Below are 16,828 nucleotides of genomic sequence, written 5' to 3'. Positions count from 1 at the left end.
ATCCCAAACTGTGAACTAAGCTTCCTGAACCCCCAGAAGGACTCGACTGAGGGGTCCTGGTTGTGCCCAAAAGCTCTGCTGTATCCTTCGTTCCTGTTGGCCAAAAAAACCTTCTATTTTACTGGCTAGCTGAGTCACTGTGTGTCCCAGGAAGAGGGGTGCAGGGCCGGATTCCACTAAACTCTGTGACACCCCCTAAGCCCCTCTGGGACCCCTTCAGCCTGGACCTAAATATCTGTTCCCCCCACAAACCCCCTAAGCCCCCCAAGGACCCCTACAGCCTGGACCTAGGTATCTGTTCCCCCCACGGACCCCCTAAGCCCCCCAGGGACCCCTACAGCCTGGATGTAGGTGGACCTTTCTGCCAGGCTGAACTGAGAGCAGCAAGGACTGGGTTCAATACATAGGGGTCCCTTCCCTACAACGTAATGCAAACCAGCTCGAGCCCCCACCCAGTGACATGGGAAAATTTTACATACGCACCCCTAGGTGCCTCATAGAGGCAATACTTCCCCTGTCGCAAGCACAGAGTCTGGGTGTAGCAGAAAATGTTTAATAACGTGAGATAAACAACATAGCATTAAATTGGGAAAACACCTCAACTAGGCCGTGTCCTTTTCCCTGGGCTCATGAGTCCAGCACTCCCCAAATCACCCCAAGGCTCCAAAGTCCAATATCTCCAATGTTTCAAGAGTCCAGCAACCCCAAAATCACCCACAGTCCCACAGCCCCAGAGTTCAAGAGTCTATCTGCAGAGTTTCCCCCACTGCTAGCCTGAGTAAAAGGAGGCACCTTACGTGGTCCACTGCCGACTGCTCTGCCTCTCCATGGGACTCTGCTTCCGCCTTCCCCACAAACTGCTCAGCTCGGTCCACTAGCTGCTTTGCCAGACAACCTCTGAACTGCTCCAACTTTCCCCAAAAACTGCTAGGCTCACCTCACTCCATGGACCACTCTCACAAATAGCCCCTTTCTGCCAACTGCTCTGCTGTACAGCTTCAGACTCCCCCACTAACTAGCACAACTTTTCACTGATTTCAGCTCAAGAACCTAAAACTTCAATTCTTAAAAGAATCAAAAATCAGCTCTACTATTCACCTGTTAAATGAGAAAAAGGGGCAATTGGTGTTTCTGGCTCACCCAAGGAGCCCACTCCCTTGTCTAGCGAGTGCCACTCAATTGATGGTGAGAATCCCTGTCTCAAAGCAGTTTCACAGTTCCTCATCCACACAATCAGGTTGACGACATTCCACATCTCACGCCCCAGCAACAAATAAACTGGGGATACCACAGCTGCCAAAGCAACCATCCCAGGCTGCCGTGCAGTGTGAGGCAGGGTGGGTGTGCCTATCCAAACACGATCAATCCCTGAAATTCTTTTCCACACTCGTCATAATTCACCACCAGATCTCAGGGTAGAGTTCATCCTGCTTCTGCTTACATAGGTATCTGTGCCCCCTACAACCCCCTAATCCCACCGGGACCCATCTAGCCCAGATAAAGATATCTATGCTCCCCACAAACCTCTAAGCCCCCCAGGGAACCCACAAGCCCAGATGTAGGCATTTGTATGCCCCAAAAACCCCCTAAGACCCACAGGACCCCTCCAGCCTGTAGGTAGGCATCTGTGACCCCCAGAACCCCACAAAGACCCTCGGGACCCCTACAGCATGGATGTTTGTATCTGTGACCCCCACAAACCACCTAAGCTCCCCAGGGCCCCCTACAATCGGGACGTAGGTATCTGTTCCCCCCCAACACACTAATCCCCCTGGGAACCCTCCAGCTTAGACGTAGGTATCTCTGACCCCACGAATCCCCTAAGCCACGACGGGACCACTCCAGCATGGACATAGGTATCTGTGCCCCCACAACCCTCCTAAGACCCCCCAAACCCCTCCAGCCTAGACACAGGTATCTGTGCCCCCCACAACCCTGCTAGGTCACGATGGGACCTCTCCAGCCTCAACATAGTTATCTGTGCCCTCACAACCCCTCTAAGACCCCCGGAACACCTCCAGCCTAGACGCAGGTATCTGTGCCCAACACGAACCCCCTAAGGCCCCCAGGACCCCTCTTGCCTGGATGAAGGTATCTGTGCCCCCCACAAAACTCTAAGCCTCCGCAAGATCCCTATAGCCTGGACATAGGTATCTGTGCACCCTCAAGAACCCACTGATCCTCCCAGCAACCCCTAAAGCATGGACGTAGGTATCTGTACCCCCAAATGCCCCAAAGCAACCCCGGGACCCCTACTGCCTTGAAATAGGTATCTGTGCCCCGCCCACAACTCCCTAATACCCCCAGAACCCCTCCAGCCTGGATGTAGATATTTGTGACCTCCAGGAACCTCCTAAGGCCTCCCCAGGACCTCTCCAGACTGGACATAGTTATCTCTGCCCACCACAAACGACCTAAGACCCATAGGGCCCCCACCAGCCTGGTTGTAGGTGTGTGTATGCCACACAAACCCCCTAAGCTCCCCAGGTCCCCCTCCAACTGGGACGTAGGTATCTGCGCAACTACAACCCCTTAAGTCCTCCAGGGACCCCTCCAGACCATCCGTAGGTTTCTGTGCCCCTCACCAAATCCCTAAATCCCCAGGGACCATTGCAGCCTGGATGTATGTATCTGTGTTCACCACAACCCCCTAAGCCATTCAGGGACCTCTCCAGCCCAGACGTAGATATTTGTGTCCCTCATGAAGCCCCTAATCCCCACCGGAACGCCTCCAGCCTAGGCGTAGCTGTCTGTGCCCCCCCACTACCCCTAAGCCCCCCAGGGATCTCTACAGCCTCTACATAGACGTGATGCTCTGTGCATTACCCTGCGTGGCCACACGGTGTCACTCTTGCCCATGCGGGAAATGCTCTGTGCAATACTCTGTGTGGCAACATGGTGTCACTGTTGCTCAATGCAGAAAATGCTCTGTGCATTACCCTGCTTGGCCCAAAGGCGTCACTGTTGCTCCATGCGGGAAATGCTCTATGCATTACCCTGCATTGCCACACGGTGTCACTGTTGCTCCATGCGGGAAATGCTCTGTGCATTATTGTGATGGAGTAGGGACTGTCTGTGTGGGGGATGGGAGAGCAGGGGGTGACTTTAGGACTGGACACATGCTCAGCCTGTAACCTGAGCTAGGCGGGGGGGGGGGCCAGCACCTTTGCCCGGGAAGCTGGACACAGGAAGGGGCCGGCTGGAGGGAGTTGGGTTAGTTCAGTTTTGGTTTTGGTCTGGGTGGTTGGAATTCAGGGAATCCCAAACTGGGAACTAAGTTTCCTGAACTCCCAGAAGGACTCGATTGCGGGGTTCTGCTTGTGCCTCCAAGCTCTGCTGTATCCTTCGCTCCTGTTGTCCATTAAACTTTCTGTTTTACTGGCTGGCTGAGAGTCACTGTGAGTCCCAGGAAGAGGGGTGCAGGACCGGACTCCCCCACAGTCCGTGACAGACCCTAAGCCCCTCCGGGACCCCTGCAGCCTGGACGTAGGTATCTGTGCCCCCCACCAAACACCTAAACCCCTTGGAGACCCCTCCAGCCTGAACTTAGGTATCTGTGCCCCCCACAAGCCCCCTAAGCCCCCCAGGGACCTATACAGCCAGGACATTGGTATCTGTGCCCCATAGAGACTCCATAAGCCCCCGGGACACTCCAGTGTGCACGAAGGTATATGTGCCCCTCAGAAACCCCCTAACCCCCCAGCAACCCCTACAGCCTGGACGTAGGTATTTGTACCCCCACAACCCCCCTAACCTCCCTGAGACATCTACAATCTGGACATAGATAGCTGTGCCCCTCACGAAACCTCTAACCCCTCCTGGGACTGATATAGCCTGGACATACGTATCTGTGCCCACCCGAACCCCTAAGACCCTCTGGTACCCCTACAGCCTGGACATAGGTATCTTGGGCCCCCCAAAATCCCCTAAGACTCCCAGGATGCCTCCAGCCTGCACATAGGTGTCTATGCCCCCCACTAACCCCGTAAGCTCCCCTGGTACCACTACAGCCTGGATGTAGGAATATGTGCCCCCCACGAACCCCCTAAGCCCCCCTGGGATCCCTAGAGCCTGGAGATTGGTATCTGTGTCCCCCCTAAAACTCTCTAAGCCCCTCAGGAACCCCCTATGGCCTGGACGTAGCTATCTGTGCACCCCAAGCCCCTAAGATCCCCCGGACCCCTACAGCCTGGATGTAGGTGTGACGGTGCTGCCCGTCGGAGCCAGCTGAGGTCACTCGATCAGGGTGAACTGCAAACAAAACAGGGCAGACAAATCCCAAATGCTGGTGGTTATTTCAATACTTAGATTTACCAAGCCAGCACAAAACAGCTTCTGTAGTACCTCGCTGGTTACTTAGAAGTTTAAACCATGCAGTTCCCTTAAAGTACCCAGCCTCAGGCCTCCGTCCAGACACACCTGTCAGATATGATGATGATTCCTGAAAATCTTACTTCATCATATGAAAGAAAAGATTCTTCCGATCCCAAAGGATCAGCCACACACCCAGGTTCAACTATAACTTAGATCTTACCCAAAATACCTGCTATAGCCAATTCTTATTAACTAAGCTAAAATGTATTAGAAAAGAAAAGAGATAGAGTGTTAGTTAAAAGATTAATAGACATATAGACTTGAATTCAATTCTTGAGGTTCAGATTCATAGTAGAGATGAGCTTTTAGTTGCCAAAAGTCCTTAGGTTATAGTCCAATTTCCATATTCAGGGTGGCTCTAGTCAATGACTGGGGATCTCAATCCTTGTGGCTTAAGGTTTCCCCCTCTTGAAACCCAAAGCAGATCTGAGATGAAGAAGGATCGTGTCCCAGGTTCTTATACATTTCCAGCAGCCTTTCGGCCTGAGAAAACAATAGGCTTAACTCTCCTTCCAAACATCCTGGCAATTAGTATAGGGTAATTTATCCATCAAACAGTTCAAATACAGGTTACCACAACCTTCAAAGAGACACATAGACAATAATACTATTTCACTCAAGTATCATCATAAATGTTAATATTCCTTTTTTGATCTTTGAATTAAAACTATAGCAACAGACAAGACTTGTTTGCTTACATCACAAGACCTGAGCAAACATCTCCTCTTCTACCTCTAACACTGCAGACTTGCATTTCAAAGCTCTGTTCATTTTCATACCTTGCTAACCAGTCCTTAAGGTTCACCCACGGGTCAGGTCAGTCGGTGAAGTGAGTTAATTAACTCTTTCTGGCCCTGTCACCTTTCAATGAGATATTAGATTATACTTATAATGTCACAGTCATGGTGAGTCGACTGCTGCAGCTCCCCGTAGACTCTACCTGCGTCTCTCACCGAGCTGGAGTACAGCAGTCGAGGGGAGAGCACTCGATGTGTTGCATCTACACTAGATGCAATATATCAACCCCCGCTGGATCGATCGCTGCCCACTGATTCGGCAGGTGGTATAGACATACCCTGAGTATCTGGTGATCGGAGCTGGACCCCGGAGGGGGACACATTGAAGGAATTCAGGGGTTAAGGTGCCTCTATTGTCAACTGTCAGGGCTGCTGTGGCTCAGAGGAGGGTGCTTGACTGCCTGGCAGGCTTAGGCGCCGCGAGCCTGAGAGGCAGGAGAAGTGAAGCGGCCACGGTGTGCTCAGGGTGCTCTTGCTCAGAGCAGGGGTGAGCTGGGGCAAGGGGGGTGCCACAGGGCAGAGCGGGGAAGTTACCACAAGAGGGACGCCTCAGGGTGGAGGGGGGGAGCTGCCATGGATGGGGTGCCTCAGGGCGGGGGCTCGGGGGGGGGAGGCGCAAGGTCGAAGTTTCGCCTAGGGCATGAAACATCCTCGCACTGGCCCTGCCCCATGCCCTGCCTGCAGCCAGCCCTGCACCCCCTGCCCTGCCCTGCCCGCAGCCAGCCTCTGTCTCCAGCCAGCCCTGCACCTTCTGCCCTGCCCGCACCAGCCGCATCCTCCCTGCCCTGCCTGCAGCCAGCCCCACAGCCAGCCCCTGACACACCCCCTGCCCTGTCTCCAGCCAACTCCTGCCACACCCTCCTGTGGCCCTGCCCAAAGCCAACCAGCCCCCACACACCCCCAGTCTGCACCAGCCCTGCACCCCCTGTCTGCAGCCAACCCTGCACCCCCTGCCTTGTCTCCATCCAACCCCTGATGCACCCCCCTGCCTGAAGCCAGCCAGCCCCGCACCCCTTGCCCTGCCTGCAGCCAGACCCTCCTCTAGCCAACCCCATGTCCACTGAGGCCCTGCAGTTCCCAGGGCAGTAACCCTGCACATCTGCTTCAATGAGGGGGGCAGGGAGCAGCTGGGACCCACACATGTGCACACCCTAGGGTGACCAGACAGCAAGTGTGAAAAATCGGGACGGGGGTGGGGGGTAATAGGATCCTAGATAAGAAAAAGACCCCAAAATTTGGACTGTCCCTATAAAATTGAGACATCTGGGCACCCTAGCACGCCCCCAGGACTCCTGAGTTCCATTACTGCATTTCCTATTGGTTCCACTGCTGGTTGTTTTCCTTTTTCAGTGAGACTTTGGCCAAGTTGCTCCCCCCTCTAGGGCTCTGTCCCCAGCAGTCAGATGGGGATTTCATACTTTCCCGCTATTGGAAAGTGCTGGGAGAATCCCCCAGCAAAAGCTGCTCTGAAAGTGCTAAGCAGCATCTGACCATTCAAGGTCGGAGCTCACTGCCCGGGAGGAGTGTTTGGCTCTGGGGTTTCACTTCAGCCCAGTCTAGAGAGAGGGGCTCAACCATGGAGTTTGGCTCAAGAAGATCAAGTCTCCAATTTGTTAAGGGCATTTTGAATTCTAATCCTGTGCTCCTAAGTGCTTGATGTCAGTTGTAAATATTAGAAGCATGCTTTCCACTGCATTTTCCAAATCATTCATGAAAATATTGAATAGTACCGGACTGCGGACTGATCTCTGCCGGACCCACTAGGTACACCCTCTCCGTTGGACAGCCAAACCTGGAGAAGGGCTCCTGGAGTCTGGGCTTTCAACCAGCTCTGCACCCACATTACACTGATTGCAGCTGGACTGCATTTCCCTCGTTCATTTGTGAGAATGTCCTACAGGACTGTGTGAAAAGCCTTAGTAACACCAAGCTAGATCCCATCTACCGTTTACCCACCTCCACCAGGCCCGGAACCCTGCCAAAGAAGGAAAGAGGATTGGTTTGGAATGATTTGTTCTTGACAAATCCATGTTCACTTGTCCTAAGAACCAAATTATCCTGTAGGTGCTGTTGACAAACTGAGTGTTTCAGAATGTATTGCAGGATCTCTCCAGCTATGGCAGTGAGGCTAGCTAGTCTGTAAGTCCCAGGGGTCTCTTTGTTCCCCTTTGAAAGATAGGTCCTGTCTTGTTCATGGATGGGAAGATGTTCTTTTTCAGGGATCTCAGACGAGAACCGAGGCACAACACCTGGTTTCTTAAGGCCACAAAAACGGAGGCAGGAGCCTCTTCTTTCCTGCTGGCAAAGAACCCAGGTACCTAAAAGACAGGGACTCATATCCCTGAATGGGCATTAAAAAAGGCAGTGGTTAAAAAATTTGGCCTCCACCATTTCCTGTTTCCACAGACTAGACATTTTAGCAAACTTTAGAATTCCTTGGTGCTAAAACACCGTGACACTCCCCTTTCTCCTTCACAGAGGGCTTTAACACCCCTTCTCTCACTCAGGCTCACAACTGCCCAGAGTTCGAGAATTGTTCCTGTTCCCATTGGACAGATGGGGAGGAGCCTGAGGTCCAGAGAAGGGAAGTGACCTACCCAAGGGCCTATACAGCAAGGCGGTGGCAGAACCAGAAGGAGAAGCCACCAGTCCTGACTCCTGTTCTAACAGACAACAAACCCCCCAGAGGCAGGGATAGAGCTCAGGAATCGAGATGGTGGGGAAATTTCATTGAAACCGTTTCTGTTCGAAAATCCCATTCAGACTAAACCAGTTTGTTTCTCGAAATCATAACAAGTGGGATGAAAGTTCTTTGGAAAAAGATTTTATTGCAAAACAAAAGCATCTCCTGTTTGTCACAGTGTGTTAAATTGTCTCCTCGCACACAAAGAGGAGACACTTAGATCTTGAAAATTAGATAAGATTCTTCAGTCTGAGCTAAGTCGTTGCTGCTCTTAACAATTTCAAAATAAAAAAATACAAATAAAATAGACTGTTTCAGCTATTCTATTATGTCCTAATCTGCTCTGAGTAAACGTGATAGGACACCTCATATTATGCCCTACTCCTAGTGACACTCTCCAATAGATCCCCATCCTCCACCCACTGTGAGGTAGGTAGGAGTAGATCATTATTATCCCTACTTGAAAGATGGAGAAGCTAAGGCTGAGAAAGGAGAATCGACTTGTCTTAGGTCACCCAGCCAGTCAGTGGTAGAGTTGGGAATAGGACCCAAGAGCCCTGATTTTCAGACTAACCATTGGATCTTGAATTTCATCCATTGAATGACCTGAGTAAAGTGCTCTTAGATGAGCTCCAGACCAACAACAATGACAGTAATTATTCAGCAAGTATTTGAGGAGAACTGCAATGTTAGAGAGAATCAAGAACTGCTCAGAGACAATTAATGCAGAGAAGCAGCAAAATTCACCAAACATAGAACTGGTTCTGACTTATTTCCTTGGTCTTAAAAGAGACCAACAAGGACATGAATCTCCTCCCTGTCAATAACCTCCTGCTCAGCCAATCAGGGTAGAGACTGAGGCTGAAGGTTCTCACCAGAGAGCCCAAAGGATGGCCCAGGTCACTGGTGGGGATCACTGCCCGAGCGCTATATCAGACTCACATTTTTGGGTGGACCTCCCACAGTGGGAGCTGCAGAGCACTCCCCCGCAATACACACCCACACCACACACACACACACTCACTTCCTGATGTTGGAAGGGGAACAAGAGAAAGGACAAAAGAAGCAAGAGACAAAGAGAAAGGAGGGAGGGATGGATGGAGGAAAAGGTGAAACAAAAAGGACAAACCTCAATGTCCCCAGTGATTCTAAGGGACAAAATCCCAGGTGCAAAATAAAATTCTACCTCTTTAAGCTCGTGTTTTCCATGCCTAGAATTCAACTGTCACCAGATGGATCAGAATGAACAGGTTTCAAACCTCCAGGAGTCTCTTACCTTCTAAACAGGGATGGCTGTTTTCTAGTAAAATCACTAAAAGGGAAGGAGAAAACTCAAAAGAGGTTTCTCCTGGCGCTCATGTCCATGAACCTGAATACTCTCTCAGTTCTCAGAGAGAGACCTGGAGAAGGAGACTTGCTGAAGCAAAGCCACAGGGGTTTCCGAGATTTCCCTGGCCCCTCACCCCTGTCCTGCCTGGCTGATGTCAGCATCTCTCTGTGAGGTCACCACCTCCCCATCTCTTTTGACCAATAGTCTGAGGTCCTGCAAAAGGCCTTTGTGATGTCACTGGCACACCCCTCCCTTGCTGTGCCAATGTCCTGCCCCTGGCCAGGCCCTTTGGAGGTTTGAGCTACTCCCTGTGGATCACCCCACTCAAAGAACATTCGTTCTAGGCAGCAAGATGGCTAGACAGGAAAACACCAGATGCTGCTCCTAATGCTACACTCAGTTTTTCACAAATTAGTCGACTTTATGGCCAGAAGAGACCATTAGACCTCACTGGAAGGCATTTTTCTCCAGCCCTCAGAACATCTGGTGCCTCTTTGCTGACCCAGCTCCAATTTCACATATTTTTCAAATGATTACACCAAAACTGGAGGCAGTATTCCAGTATCAGTCTCACTGATGCCGTGTCACCTCCTGTGACATTATTGACATAATCTGTACCTGTATAGATCACCGTTGCGACCACTGTTCTATATTTGCAGCCAATATTGTAGAAAGGTTTTCATGTACGTAAGGGGTCTATGGAGAGGTTCTGATTGGCTGATTATAATTTGGCTATCTCTAGATGTGTTTCATTTTTGAAGTTGATGTTATGAATATCGGCTCTGTGCTGCCCGTATTCCAAACTTGTGCCATAATGGGGGACAGAACAGCCACCTTGCCAGAAGTGGCTTTACCAATAGATGGAACCTGGGATTTGAACTCCCAATGATCACACTGTGTTTGGGATCCGTTTGAATTCCCCTCCCAGCTCTTTGACACTTTTGTCTCCACTCATAGCAACTCTGATATAGGATTAAAGAAGTCAAAACATCATCTCCAAGCACAGACACCGGAGAATACTTCATCACATGACACTTTGAGAAGTGGATGGATAGAATGTGAGAGATAAACTGCCTGGCTCAGACAAAAGGTAACAGTTCTGCAGTGAAGGAGAAGGAGGGAATCTCTCTGTCACTCGTACACGGTCGAGTCTTCACAGTGCTCCCGACCTGGACAGTGAAGAACCCCCTCGGTCCCGCCGTGAGACTGAGTAACAGGAGGCCTGTCACCCGCCGTCCTGCATTCCTGGTGTCCAGCATCCCAGAGGGCCTCCCTGCCAGCCACGAAACACAACTGCCATCCGGATTCCCCAGTGCTGCTCCTCAATGGCTCTAAATCAGCCGGAGAGTGGAAGGTCCTGGGCATCGTGCCGGCACGTGGGATCCACTGCACCTGAACAGTGGGAAAAGGTTTCTGTGCTGGGACATCGTTTAGTGTTTTCCAGTTTCCAAGGGAGGGTTTATGGGCCTGAGCGTTAAGCTCCCAAAGCCAGTCACTGTTTCATTGTATTCATTATGTTTGCATTTTCCCCTGTTCCCCCAGTTTTCTGTACCTTTACCCTGACTACACTTACTTTGTTTGTGCCAGACCACCTTATCTCCTCTTTATTTTATTTACAGCACATGAGGAGGGAGGCTAAATCCACTGGTGATAGAGACAGGAGGAAGCTGAGTTTGTATCTCCTGAGAAAAGGGGCTTTTTCCTTTCCTATTTCTCCCCTACCATTTCTAACGTTTTCCTTTGAAGCGTTGCCTTATTCAGCTTGCGGTAACATTACCTTTTGAGATAAAAACTACAAAATACAGAACTAGAGACATTTTTTAGAAATTTGGGATTTAGACATTTTATTTAAAGCAAGGGGGGGTGTCCAAGTTTCTGAGAAGGTTTTTGTTTGCAAGAAGCAACATTGTTGGGTCTGTTATTGTACCAAGGCGGGAGATGGTTGTCTATAAAAGAGGAATCAAGACTAAATGCATCCGATGAGGATGGGATTCGAACCCATGTGTGCAAAGCACAATAGATTAGTAGTCCATCACCTTAACCACTCGGCCACCTCATCTGAACTGTAAGGTAAAGGGACAGCAGTAGAAATCTAAGGCCAACAGAGATAGGGACACTAAGGAGTTTCCCAATACTAAGCGTAAGCAGGGTCTGAATGAGCTCCCCCCTCACATCTAGTGAGGAGCTGGGGAAAGACTTCAGGAACAGACCATGTTTGCACAGACACACCTACTCTGCCTAACTATGCAGCATGGTGGGGCCACTTCCCCTAAATGACCAGCTTGGGATGGTGGTGGGTTAGAAATCACTTTAGGATTGAGTGGAATAAAATGTTTTTCTCCTTCCTGTATGAGTGAAGGGCAGCAGAACATACTTAGTCCGTCCTGATGGAGGGGTAGGTGGGTGAGGAATAGCTTTTATTGGACTGCAGAGAAGTGATTGAGGATGTCACCCTAAAACAGTGGTCCCCAAACATTTCACACTGTGCCCTCTTAGCCATGGCTGTGGCCCCTCGGAAGCCGCGATCAAGAACTGGGGCTGGGAGTGGGGCTGTTGCTTGCTGGGGAGAGGGGTGCAGACAGCGGTAAGGAGTTGAGGCTGGGCTGGGAGCCAGAGGCCCAGACTGAGGGTGGGGTTGGGGAAGAGCTGGGACCAGTATCTTAGATGCCTATATACAAATGCGAGAAGTATGGGTAATAAGCAGGAAGAACTGGAAGTGCTAATAAATAAATACAACTATGACATTGTTGGCATCACTGAAACTTGGTGGGATAAAACACATGATTGGAACGTTGGTGTGGATGGGTATAGTTTGCTCAGGAAGGATAGACAGGGGAAAAAGGGAGGAGGTGTTGCCTTATATATTAAAAATGTACACACTTGGACTGAGGTGGAGATGGACATAGGAGACAGAAGTGTTGAGAGTCTCTGGGTTAGGATAAAAGGGGTAAAAAACAAGGGTGATGTCGTGCTAGGAGTCTACTACAGGCCACCTAACCAGGTGGAAGAGGTGGATGAGGCTTTTTTTAAACTACTAACAAAATCATCCAAAGCCCAAGATTTGGTGGTGTTGGGGGACTTCAACTATCCAGATATATGTTGGGAAAATAACACTGCGGGGCACAGACTATCCAATAAGTTCCTGGACTCTATTGCAGACAACTTTTTATTTCAGAAGGTTGAAAAAGCTACTAGGGGGGAAGCTGTTCTAGACTTCATTTTAACAAATAGGGAGGAACTTGTTGAGAATTTGAAAGTAGAAGGAAGCTTGGGTGAAAGTGATCATGAAATCATAGAGTTTGCAATTCTAAGGAAGGGTAGAAGGGAGTACAGCAAAATAGAGACAATGGATTTCAGGAAGGCGGATTTTGGTAAGCTCAGAGAGCTGATAGGTAAGGTCCCATGGGAATCAAGACTGAGGGGAAAAACAACTGAGGAGAGTTGGCAGTTTTTCAAAGGGACGCTATTAAGGGCCCAAAAGCAAGCTATTCCGATGGGTAGGAAAGATAGAAAATGTGGCAAAAGACCACCTTGGCTTAACTACGAGATCTTGCATGACCTACAAAATAAAAAGGAGTCATATAAAAATGGAAACTAGGTCAGATTACAAAGGATGAATATAGGCAAAACACAGGAATGCAGGGGCAAGATTAGAAAGGCAAAGGCACAAAATGAGCTCAAACTAGCTATGGGAATAAAGGGAAACAAGAAGACTTTTTATCAATACATTAGAAGCAAGAGGAAGACCAAGGACAGGGCAGGCCCACTGCTCAGTGAGGAGGGAGAAACAGTAACAGGAAACTTGGAAATGGCAGAGATGCTTAATGACTTCTTTGTTTCGGTCTTCACTGAGAAGTCTGAAGGAATGTCTAACAAAGTGAATGCTTATGGGAAGAGGGTAGGTTTTTATTTTATCTTCTAAACAGAGCAAGTTAAAATCACTTAGAAAAGTTAGATGCCTGCAAGTCACCAGGGCCTGATGAAATGCATCCTAGAATACTCAAGGAGTTAATAGAGGAGGTATCTGAGCCTCTAGCTATCATCTTTGGAAAGTCATGGGAGACGGGAGAGATTCCAGAAGACTGGAAAAGGGCAAATATAGTGCCCATCTATAGAAAGGGAAATAAAAACAACCCAGGAAACTACAGACCAGTTAGTTTAAGTTCTGTGCCAGGGAAGATAATGGAGCAAGTAATTAAAGAAATCATCTGCAAACACTTGGAAGGTGGTAAGGTGATAGGGAATAGCCAGCATGGATTTGTAAAGAACAAATTGTGTCAAACCAATCTGATAGCTTTCTTTGATAGGATAATGAGTCTTGTGGATAAGGGAGAAGTGGTGGATGTGGTATACCTAGACTTTAGTAAGGCATTTGATACGGTCTCACATGATATCCTTATCGATAAACTAGGCAAATACAAATTAGATGGGGCTACTATAAGGTGGGTGCATAACTGGCTGGATAACCGTACTCAGAGAGTAGTTATTAATGGCTCCCAGTCCTGCTGGAAAGGTATAACAAGTGGCGTTCCACAGGGGTCTGTTTTGGGACCGGCTCTGTTCAATATCTTCATCAACAACTTAGATGTTGGCATAGAAAGTACGCTTATTAAGTTTGCAGACGATACCAAACTGGGAGGGATTGCAACCGCTTTGGAGGACAGGGTCAAAATTCAAAATGATCTGGACAAATTGGAAAAATGGTCTGAGGTAAACCGGATGAAGTTCAATAAAGACAAATGCAAAGTGCTCCACTTAGGAAGGAACAATCAGTTTCACACATACAGAATGGGAAGAGACTGTCTAGGAAGGAGTATGGCAGAAAGAGATCTAGGGGTCATAGTGGACCACAAGCTAAATATGAGTCAACAGTGTGATACTGTTGCAAAAAAAGCAAACGTGATTCTGGGATGCATTAACAGGTGTGTTGTAAACAAGACACGAGAAGTCATTCTTCCACTTTACTCTGCACTGGTTAGGCCTCAACTGGAGTATTGTGTCCCGTTCTGGGCACAGCATTTCAAGAAAGATGTGGAGAAATTGGAGAGGGTCCAGAGAAGAGCAACAAGAATGATTAAAGGTCTTGAGAACATGACCTATGAAGGAAGGCGGAAAGAATTGGGTTTATTTAGTTTGAAAAAGAGAAAACTGAGAGGGGACATGATAGCAGTTTTCAGGTATCTAAAAGGATGTCATCAGGAGGAGGGAGAAAACTTGTTCACCTTAGCCTCTAATGATAGAACAAGAAGCAATGGGCTTAAACTGCAGCAAGGGAGATTTAGGTTGGACATTAGGAAAAAGTTCCTAACTGTCAGGGTAGTTAAACACTGGAATAAATTGCCTAGGGAGATTGTGGAATCTCCATCTCTGGAGATATTTAAGAGTAGGCTAGATAAATGTCTATCAGGGATGGTCTAGACAGTATTTGGTCCTGCCATGAGGGCAGGGGACTGGACGCGATGACCTCTCGAGGTCCCTTCCAGTCCTAGAGTCTATGAATCTATTAATGGCTATTAGCCATCCTGGGTAAGGAATGGTATCCCTAGCCTCTGTTTATCAGAGGGTGGAGATAGATGGCAGGAGAGAGATCACTTGATCATTACATGTTAGGTTCAGTCTGTCTGTGGCCCCTGGCATTGGCCACTGTTGGCAGATAGGTTGCGGGGTTGGATAGACCTTTGGTGTGACCCAGTATGGCCATTCTTAGGTTCTTATGAAGGGAGGGGCAAAGCCCTTTGGCAAAGTTTCTGTAGTGTAGTAGTTATCACGTTTGCCTAACACACAAAAAGTCTGTGGTTCGAAACCAGGCAGGAACATGCTGGCTTATTTTCCCAGCTCCTAGTGGCCTGTCCCTGCTGTTGCAGGAGCAGCAGTGATTTCTATGCTCAAAAGGTCTGTTATACTTCCCCTCCCTCCTGCTTTTGTCTCCTCTCCCTCTCTGAATACCTGTGAAGTGGCTTTCCCCCTCCCCCTCCCTCCTGGAATGCTTGTGGGATGAAGGGGCTGGTTGAAGAGCAGAAGAGCTCCTAGGTGGACAAGGTCTCTGGGACTCTAATTAGGCAGCACTCACACCCCCAGAGCATGGACACTGCCCAAGGTGGAGTGTGACCCACCAGATGCAGCCAAGTCATCTCTAGTCGCAGGCCATGAGGAGCAGGCCCTTAAAAGGGGAAGGGGCCCTGTGCTCAGGGGTCACTCACAAGCTTGTACCTCCAGTGAATGCCCTTCGCCTGGACCACCTGGCCAGTGGTTCTCTGTGTTGTATTTCATTGTGCCTCAGGAAGATTTACCTTCATCCCACCATCCATCGCGGCGCTGTGGGACACTTACCTTGCTGAATCCTGACATCTCCAGTGCCATGCCAGTCCTGGGAGCATGAATATGCGAGTGTGACACCCACCCATCTTCTTTGGAGCTTAGCTGTCAGTATAATAAATGTGCTGCTTTCTGCCAAACTCTGGGGGTGTCATTAGTCCTCCCTACGCTTACTAGCTGGCCTAATTTTGGGTAACACTTGTGATAACCCCAACCCCTGCAGGACAGAGGGTGGGGAAATGAGCTGAGAAAAAGCCTTGCCATCAGCAGGGGAAAGCTAGAGGATCTGGACCAGTCACCATTTGAAGCCTTGTAGCTTGGCCTCCTCTGCCCTGGGAGGTTGGCCTATAGCGGCCGGCTCTTCCTGCTGGCCTCCTCTGTGTGATTTTCCAAAGGAGAAAGTGAGGCAGCAATGGGGCAAAAGAGGAAAGTTGAGCTGAGGAAGGCAGGGCAGAAGCTAAGTGCCTCAGTGCGGCTAAGTGGGGTTAGTAGAGCACCACCATTCATTCTGCAAAGCCAGGGAAGGTGCGGTTGGCTGCTGGGAGGCAGAATCCTGTGCCTGCCTCTTGGCTTCCCAGGGGTGGCTACTTGCAGCCCAGGAGAAGGATGGTTCTGGGTGAAAGGACGACAAGCAAAGCTCTGGGAGGAAATTTGGGTGTGGGGTGCGGGGTCTGTGCTGGGGGAGGAGGTTGGGGTGCGGGAGAGGTAGCGCTGACCCCCGGCACTGCATCTCCCAAAGTGACCAGTACACACAACCCTGCAGCAGCAGCTCCTAGGTGGGTGGGGCCAGGGGGTCTCCATGCGCTTCTGCCTTCAGGCGCTGCCCCCAGAGCTCCCATTGGCTGCAGTTCCTGGACAATGGGAGCTGTGGAGTTGGTACTCGGGGCAGAGGCAGCACATGGAGACACTCCCCCCGCCCCAGGGGATGCTGGGACATGCCAGCCACTTCTGGGAGCGGCATGCAGGGACGGAGGCAGAGTGGGCAGGGAGCCACCTAAGTGCTGCTGGCACATCTCTGCACACCCATGGGGGGAGGGGAGCAGAGGGCCTCCATGTGCTGCTTGGGGTAGGGGCAGAGCACAGAGCTGCCTCCCCTCCCGGGTCTCTTACAGGAGTGGGTGGGTGGGATCTTTTGGCCTGCAAAGTGCAGCAGGTCGGACTAGATGACCACACTGGTCCCTTCTGACCTTAAAGGCTCTGAGTCTAACAGGGAGAGGGAAGTAAAGGAAAAAATTTTAAAAAATAAACCAAACATTGTAATACCAGGATGACTCCAACTGCTCATTGTATAGTCCTGCCCCTTTTTTCCTCTGCTGGGTGTTTAATGAC

The 16,828-nt window shown here is 49.8% G+C and overlaps 1 non-coding gene across 1 annotated transcript; it reads right to left on the bottom strand.

The window, feature by feature from the left end:
* Positions 1-11,161: 11,161 nt before the first annotated feature.
* TRNAS-ACU (transfer RNA serine (anticodon ACU)) lies at positions 11,162-11,243 on the bottom strand. Its single transcript has one exon. It is a non-coding gene; the product is annotated as a tRNA-Ser (tRNA).
* Positions 11,244-16,828: the final 5,585 nt, after the last annotated feature.

This window comes from Gopherus flavomarginatus, chromosome 8 (genome assembly GCF_025201925.1).
Source record: "Gopherus flavomarginatus isolate rGopFla2 chromosome 8, rGopFla2.mat.asm, whole genome shotgun sequence".
In the NCBI taxonomy this organism is placed as follows: domain Eukaryota; kingdom Metazoa; phylum Chordata; order Testudines; family Testudinidae; genus Gopherus; species Gopherus flavomarginatus.
This window is presented reverse-complemented; position numbering and strand designations above follow the sequence as displayed.